A 7,524-nucleotide genomic window follows, 5' to 3' on the forward strand; every position below is an offset into this window, starting at 1 on the left:
CCAGATACCTCAGCGTCCTCAGCTCCAGCGACCGCCACCTCCTATATAACCCCGTGGCCTCACCTTGGAGTTTATCATTGGAAACTCTTCAACCACTATAGGTCTTAAATTCTGAATCCCACTCTTGGTACACAGTGGCCATTGCTTCCTTTATTCTCATTCCCTGACAGATAGAAATCTACCCTTCAACTTCCTCAAAACCTTGATGCCTTTTCTTCCTCCACTACCTGTGAGTCCTTAGCTTCCTTCTGATCACATTTCCTCCCCCTTTCCCCATCCTGAACTCCTCACAAACTTCTATCTCACCAGCACCTCAGTTACCTGGCTCTCTCTCCCATCAAGCCCCCATCCCCACTTCAATCTAGAGATCCCAGCCAACTGCCAAGTAAGGCTGTGTCAACATGACTGTGCAGACTGGCGCCTTACGAGCCTGTGGCTTCCGTTCTTACTTGGGCCCTTAATTTGGCTCTACAACCTTTTAGGGGTCCTGGTCAGCTTCCTCTCTCATTCTGCTCAACAGCTCCTGGAATCTTTCATCCCTTTTCCCCAGCTTTCTACCAAATTCCCACTCTGCTTACCTAGCAGGTGATCTGACCTTTCCTTCAGAGCAAACCAACCATCACAGCGCCCTGCCTCACTTTACTGGCTCACTCTGCAAGCTAAATCCGCCCTCATCCTCATTTCCTTCCAGTCTCAAGAAAAAGCTGTCCCTCTCTTCAAAGCTAAGCCAACCATCTGATCACCTGATCCCATCCTGTCTAACCCCGAACCCTAGGAAAATAGTTCCATCAAGCATCCTCTTTCTTATATTTTTGACCTTTGACCTTTCATTATCATTCCCTAACCCAATAGATATATTCAGATTCCTCAGAAACACACTCAACTTCACCTCTCTGTCCTTCACCTCTTCATTGCCAAGCTTCTTGAAAATTAATTTACATAGGTATGCCATGCTTGTCTCCTCCTGCTTATTCTTTTTTTTTTTTTTTTTTTGCAGAGTCCCGCAGCACGTTGGATCTTAGTTTCCCAACCATGGTTCGAACCTGACCCCCCTGCATTGGAAGTGCAGGGTTAACCACTGGACCACCAAGGAAGTCCCCCTCCTCCTCCTTATTCTTTTTTTTTTTTTTTTTGCGGTACGGGGGTCTCTCCCTGTTGTGGCCTCTCCCATTGTGGAGCACAGGCTCCGGACGTGCAGGCTCAGCGGCCATGGCTCGTGGGTCCAGCCGCTCCGCGGCATGTGGGATCTTCCCGGACCGGGGCACGAACCCGCGTCCCCTGCATCGGCAGGCGGACTCTCAACCACTGCGCCACCAGGGAAGCCCTCCTCCTTATTCTTAAACACACCTCTGTGTAAGATCTGTTCCCATCACTCATTGAAAAGGCCTTGGCAAAGGTCAGCGATGACCTCTGTACGAGGTGGTCTCTTCATTCCCATCCTCCCCAGCCTTTCTGTAATATTCGAGGTTGCTCCCCCACAGTCTGCTGCTTCTTCCCCATCTCTCATCAGTCCTTCTTTGTCCACACCACTGGATTCTCTTTCTTTGATATTCTCACAAATAGCAGTTCACTAGATGGCTGTCCTGAGTCCTTTTCTTACCTTCCCTGGGCAACTGCTTCCATTGCCATGGATTTTACTAAATTGAACTACCACTAAGTTACTCTCTCCAGCCTAGACCTTTGCTGGGCTCCAGGCCTATATGTATATTTAACAAATGTTGAATATACTGAATATTTCTTCAGTCCCTTCTCAAAAATGATGATCCATGTGATGATGATCATGATGACTAATATTTATGGATTCCTTACCACATGCCAGACACTATTCTAAACTTTAGTCACCACAGAAATACCGTACGGGAGGTATTATTGTCCCCATTTCACAAAAATGGTAATAACCACAGTACGATTTAGTATCTCAGTAAGTGACATTGTTTTTCACCTGAATATCCAACCCAGAGACCCAAAAAGAATCCTGTACTTTTAATTTCTCCTCCTTCATTTTCAGTCAAGCGTCAAATCCTATTGGTTCTTCTATCTGAGCTCCTCTGGCTTTATCTTCTCCTCTCTAACACATCTTTTCCAGAATCTGTATCTTTGTCTTACTTGATCATCTTATTATGCTGCATAAAAGCCAGTCAGTGACTCCCCTCACATGGCTACTTCTGCTGGGCATGAAAGGCACCCCCCTACCTTCATGGGCTGCCCACTGCATGACATTTCATCTTCATCTCCCACCATTTCTCTACTTTCACTTTGGATATTCCAGACATCTCTCTAAGTGACAAATGAAAAAGCTTTTGCTCACACTATTTTCTCTGCCTGGGTTGCCCTCCTCCATTTCTTTGTCCAGTAAACTACTCATCCTTCAAAACTGTGCTCTCTAATATGTAGCTAGTAGCCGCATAAGGCTAACCTGAATTAAGATGTGCTGTGCTGTAAGTATAAACACTGGATTTTGAAGACAGTGTGTGAAAAAAAGTATAAATGTCCCAGTAATTTTACATTGATTACCTATTGAAAAGATAATATTTTGGATATATTGGGTTAAGTAAGATATTATTAAAATTTATTGTTTCTTTCCATGTGGCTGTTAGAAAATTTAAATTTACACAAGTGGCTTGAATTCGTGGCATGCATTATATTTCTATTAGACAGCACTTCTTCAAAATCCTTACCCTGTAAACGTAACTGAAGAGGCAAAAGACTTGTACACTGAAAACTACAAAATGATGCTAAGAGAAATTAAGGAAGACACAAATAAATGGAAAGACATTCCATGTTCATGGACTGGAGAATTAATACTGTTAAGATGTCAATACTAACCAAAGTGATCTCCAGATTTAATGCAATCCTTATAAAAATCTCAGGGACATTTTTTGCAGAAACAGAAAAAAAACCCATCCTAAAATTCACACGGAATTTCACTGGACCCTAAATAACTATAATAATCTTGACAAAAAAGAACAAAGTTGGAGGTCTCATACTTCTTGGTTTCAAAACTTATTACAAGGCAACAGTAATCAAAACAATGTGGTACTGGCAAAAAGACAGACATATAGACCAATGGAATAAAGTAGGAAGTCCAGAAATAAACCCTCAAGTATATGGTCAAATGATCTTCAGCGAGGATGCCAAAACCTTTCAATGGGGAAAGGAGAGTCTTTTCAACAAATAGTGTTTAAAAAACTGGTATCCACGTGCAAAAGAATGACATGGACCCTTACCATACACCATATACAAAAGTTAACTCAAAATGGATCAAAGACCTAAACATAAAAAATAAAAACTATAAAACTCTTAGAAGAAAACACAGGGAGAGAGCTTCATTGGATTAGGCAATGATTTCTTGAATATGACACCAAAAGCACAGGGAACAAAAGTAAAAATAGATAAATTGGACTACATCATATTTAAAACTTCTAAGCATCAAAAACACAACAGTAAAAAGGGAAACTATGGAATGGGAGAAAGTATTTGCAAACCATTTATCTAACAAGGGGTTAAGATCCAGAATATATAAAGAACTCCTGCAACTCAACAACAGAAAACCGAGCAACATCTAATTTAAAAATGGGGAAAGACTAGAATAGATATTTCTCCAAAGATGACATGAAAAGCTGCTCAACAACACTAATCATTAGGGAACTACAAATCAAAACCACAACGAGATATCACCTCACCCCCATTAGGATGGCTGTAATCGAAAAAAATAAAAAAACAGAATATAACAAGTGTTAGTGAAGATGTGGAGAAATTGGAACTCTTGTGCCCCGTTGGTGGGAATGTAAAATGGTGCAGCTGCTATGGGAAACAGTATAGAAGTTCCACAAAAAAATTAAATATAGAATTACCATAAAATCCAGCAATCCTACTTCTAGGTATATATCCAAAACAATTGAAAGCAGATATAACAGTACATCCATGTTCATAGCAGCATTATTCACAATAGCCAAAAGGTGGAAGTAACCCGAGTGCCCATTGATGGATGAGTGGATAAGCAAAATGTAGTGTGTGTGTGTGTGTGTGTGTGTGTGTGTGTGTGTGTGTGTGTGTGGAGAGAGAGAGAGAGAGGTATATTATTTGGCCTTAAAAAGGAAGGGAATTCTGACGCATGCTACAATATAGATGAAACTTGAAGACATTATGCTAAGTGATGTAAGCCAGTCAGAAAAAGGCAAATACTATATTATGAGATATCCAGGGTAGTCAAATGCATAGAAACAGTAAGTACAACATGGCGGTTGCCAGGGAGTAGGGAGACAGAGAAATGGAGAGTTGTTTGATGTGTATAGATTTTCAGCTTTGCAGGGTGAAGTTCCGGAGATTGGTTACAGATCCATGTGAATATATTTAACACTATTGAAGTGAACACTTAAAAATGATTAAGATGGTAATTGTTATGTGTATTTTACCACAATTTAAAATTTTTAAAAATCAAGTTCCAAAAAAAAGAAAAAAAAAAAAACCTTACCCAGATATCACCTGCCTCCTCCCCTCTAGTGTGAATTAACTACTCCTTCATGCCTCCACTTAATTCCTGCACATACCTCTAATAGGGTCTTATCAAGTTTTTGGTAATTCTTTGTTTGACAGGATAAGAGTTACTGTCCCATGAGTGAGATGGATACCCATCCACTTCTAGGGTCTTGACCAGAAGCTAAGAAAATATACTAGGGTCTTTAGTAAGATGGAGAAAAGAGACAGTAGCCCTGACTGCATAATATGCTACAGGGGATATTCAAGAGTATACCTTGTATGTGTAGAGGTGTCACCCTGAGGCTAGATCTGGAGGGGCTAATGTCCTTCAGCCATCCTTCTGGAAGCAGCATCGGAAAGGCCTGAAGAGCATGTCCTCCCACCTCCAACAGATGAAAACATCTCCTTCTCTATCATGAGTCCAACCAACTGAAACGATTGGACACACCCAGTCTGACCTGTTGGCAGGAAGAGAGGAAGATATTCATTTAAGATAGAGCCAAGATAAAGTAGCTTATGTAACAGATAAGGTACTCTGGGGCCACATAAAGAACTGTTTTGCTGCCTCCCCTGAATGCTTTGTATGTACACTTGATACCTAACAAGAATTTTTTTTTTTTTTCTGATAATGGACTGGACCTTCCGGTCCTTCCCAGTTCATAGCCAAGAGGTAACACTTGTTTGATCTTTCATCCCTCCTAGAGGAGGAGCTCCTTCAGGGCATGGACCACACCTTATTCATCCTCATATCCCCAGTGTGCACCAGTGCTGGCACATAGCAGGACTGGTGCACACTGCCTGCCCAACAAATGACTGAATGGTTAGCGTGAGGGTGCGGTGGGTCATTACAATAACCCAGAGAGAGGCTTTTGACAGAACAACTACTCCACCCTTAGAGAAAGGACAGTCTGAATAGAGAACCACAGGGAATATGTGGGTCTGGTGGCTGTGGGGAGCAGAGGGAACAAGAGAAGAGAAAGTGGTTCGTTCTAAAGCCAAGGTTGAGCAGGCTGATGAAGTTTATGCCCTCAAGTCTCATGTTCTGTTGTCTCACTGGTCTAACGACAGGGCCAACGTTTATCTGGTGGCTGGGCAAGTGTCCCTTCATTCTACAATTTCAGATCCAACTGAAGCAACACCATAACACTGGCTCAGTGGCCACCATTCCACAAGCCACATATGTTGCTTCAGTTTTAAATTAGGTATTGTTTTTTTCTGGCTGATTGGGCTGATTCTGGTCTGCTAACAATGAGATGCTCACGTATGGCCCTTTCATGTAGTCAATTCTTGGTAATTTTTTCCCCTCTCCTGTAATGCTGGAAAGGATTCCTAACAACAGTTGATCCAAAAATCAGCTTTCTTTGTCAACGTAATGGTATCCTTTCAAACTCACATTTATAGACTTTGCAAGCTGGAAAGAAGAATAAAGCTTAGTTCCTGGTAAGGAAATTTGTCCCCAGAGGACTGAGTTGGGTCACAGTGAATTAGAAGTAGAATGCAGAGCTCCTAGCTTCCATTCCTTTGCTTCTGCTATCCGCAGCAGGTGCAGCCACAGCTGCTTGGGACACGGCCATCTCGCCCTCCTCTCCGCTTCTGTACCATCAGGGCTCCCTCTGGATAGTTCTAAATTATCCGCGTTGGGAGGGAAGGAATGAGCAGACACGATTCTTCTGAGGTTAAGTTTCCTTGGAACGTTCCAGGTGATGTTTTTCTAAAGCTCCATCTCAACGGTGCTGACTTGGAGGCTTAGGAGACAGTGCAGAAACGCACTGGTTAGCAGAGAATTTGCCACAAACAGTTGCGTGGCTGATGGGCCGCGCAGTGGCAGCGCACTACTGTATACTAACAGCCCCCAAATCATTTATTCATCATCTAATTGGCATTATTTGAGCACCTACTTTGTGTCTGGCTGCAACCTGTCCAATAAGGAGTTGAGCGGCTTGGGGCTTTGTGACCACCTAGAGGGGTGGGTTAGGGAGGGTGGGAGGGAGAGGCAAGAGGGAGGGGATATGGGGATATATGTATATGTATAGCTGATTCACTTTGTTATACAACAGAAACTGAAACACCACATTATAAAGCTATTATACTCCAATAAAGGTGTTTTATTAAAAAAAAAAAAAAAAAGTTGAGCGGCTGCCTGCAACCCCCCACAGGCCCAAGGAGCCATAGAAACCGGGAGACACAGGGACTTGTGATTCTCAACTCAGATTTGGCCTTAACTTGTGTTGCGACCTGGGGCAAGTATTGTAAATCCTCCAGCCCGTAGCTTCAAAGCAAAAAGAAGTCTTTTCAAAAGGGAAGGGTATTTCTGGGAACCGTAGAAACACACAACAGCTGCAGAAGTGCTGTGAGCCCCTCTGCAGGCTCCCTGACCTGGGAGCCACAGCTCACCCACCCGCGGGCGGAGGCTGCCCACTGCTTGCCGACCAGGATGCCCCGTCCGGCCCCGGGGAGCCCGGGCAGCGGAGGCCCAGGGGGCGCCTTTCTCTTTAAGAGCCCCACAGGCGATCCTGATTGGCTGTAGCTATGCAGGTCTTTCTTCCCAGCTCCCTCGGAGGGCTGAGCGGCTGAACCCCCCACAGGCCCAAGGAGCCATAGAAACCGGGAGACACAGGGACTTGTGATTCTCAACTCAGATTTGGCCTTAACTTGTGTTGCGACCTGGGGCAAGTATTGTAAATCCTCCAGCCCGTAGCTTCAAAGCAAAAAGAAGTCTTTTCAAAAGGGAAGGGTATTTCTGGGAACCGTAGAAACACACAACAGCTGCAGAAGTGCTGTGAGCCCCTCTGCAGGCTCCCTGACCTGGGAGCCACAGCTCACCCACCCGCGGGCGGAGGCTGCCCACTGCTTGCCGACCAGGATGCCCCGTCCGGCCCCGGGGAGCCCGGGCAGCGGAGGCCCAGGGGGCGCCTTTCTCTTTAAGAGCCCCACAGGCGATCCTGATTGGCTGTAGCTATGCAGGTCTTTCTTCCCAGCTCCCTCGGAGGGCTCCCTCCTCCGCCGCTTTCTCGGCTCTTTCCACACCCCCTCCCCCCACCCCCC

This window comes from Lipotes vexillifer, unplaced genomic scaffold, assembly GCF_000442215.2.
Source record: "Lipotes vexillifer unplaced genomic scaffold, Lipotes_vexillifer_v1.1 scaffold272, whole genome shotgun sequence".
NCBI classification, from domain to species: Eukaryota; Metazoa; Chordata; class Mammalia; order Artiodactyla; family Lipotidae; genus Lipotes; species Lipotes vexillifer.